Below are 1,136 nucleotides of genomic sequence, written 5' to 3'. Positions count from 1 at the left end.
GCCGGGCCGGGCCGGGGCGAGGAGCGCGGGGCCCAAACCTGCCTGGGCTCAGCGCGCTCGCAAGTTCATTGTCTGCCTGGGCCGTCGCCGCCTCCGCGCCGCGGGAAGTGAGGCTGCGCGCAGCCTCCGCCGCCGGGACTCCGGCTCCCCGGCCCGAAGCCGCAGAGCCGAGCCCGAAACCGGACCTCCGCCCGCCGCCGCTCAGAACCCCCTCCCGGCACCCGCACCCCCACCCCACCCTACCCCGACTTGTACCTGAAAAGCCCGACGCCAGCCCGGAAGCCTCCGCAGCTCCGGCTTCCGCGGGAGCGCGCCCAGCCCCGCGCCCGGAGCCCCGCATCCAGGGCGCGTCAACCTGACTTGCCCGAGAAGCGCAGGGAGGAAAAGTTTGGGAGTGACGTGCCGAGGGCGAATGGAACCTCCCCGCGCGGGGCCCGCCCCCCGCCCCGCGCGGCGCTCACACCCCGCGGCGCGGGGCTGGAACGTGAGATCCCGGCATGTGCGGCCGGGCGGGGGGCTCGGTCGGTCTCCGCCCCGTCCCCGGCCAAGTAAACACGGTTCGTGCGACGCCCTGATTCCGGAAGAGCGAGCCGCGGGCCCCCACGTCTGCCGGGGACACACCCCCGCCACCAGCAGCGCCACCCGCACACGCGCGCGCCGGAGACGTTGTTAAGGAAGTTGGCGCTCTGGAAGCGGCCCATACATTGATATTCAAGGCCATGGCGCTGGTGGGTTCGGCGCCCTCTGTTGTATTTCTTGCAGCCAGCGAAGAAGGCTGGCCGGGCTCCTCGGCGGCCCAGTGTGTTTGCTTCTTCGGGGAAGTAAGACTCCGCCGAACCCCGAGGGGCCACCGCCGGCCGCGGGGGACAGCGGAAGACCCGCTGCTCCGTGGAGCCGCCTGGGCCGATCTGGGGCAAGGAAGGGGCTTCTTCCGTCCGGGGCTGAAAATGCCAATCCGATCCCGAAAGGACACCTGAAACTAAAGGTTCACGAACCCGCGAAGGGCGCTTGTAACGCCAAGCCCAGTCCCCAGGAACCGACTCCCCAGGAAGGAAGCCTCCGGGTTTAACCTATCCCGTGTTCACAGCTAGAACCAGAACAAGTGCCTGGCATGGGTGAGGGGTGATTCCGGACTG

General features: G+C 70.1%; 1 protein-coding gene across 2 annotated transcripts in view; it reads right to left on the bottom strand.

Moving 5' to 3' along the window:
• The window catches only part of Chst15 (carbohydrate (N-acetylgalactosamine 4-sulfate 6-O) sulfotransferase 15), a 77,911-nt gene extending 77,543 nt beyond the window's left edge, over positions 1–368 (bottom strand). For both annotated transcript variants that reach the window (XM_013021932.1, XM_013021933.1), the window contains exon 1: positions 256–368. The gene's annotated coding sequence lies outside the window, so the exon portion shown is untranslated. The remainder of the gene's footprint in view (positions 1–255) is intronic.
• Positions 369–1,136: the final 768 nt, after the last annotated feature.

This window comes from Dipodomys ordii, unplaced genomic scaffold, assembly GCF_000151885.1.
Source record: "Dipodomys ordii isolate 6190 unplaced genomic scaffold, Dord_2.0 Scaffold58, whole genome shotgun sequence".
In the NCBI taxonomy this organism is placed as follows: Eukaryota; Metazoa; Chordata; class Mammalia; order Rodentia; family Heteromyidae; genus Dipodomys; species Dipodomys ordii.
The sequence above is the reverse complement of the archived record's forward strand: the minus strand, read 5'-3'. Positions and strand labels throughout refer to the sequence as shown.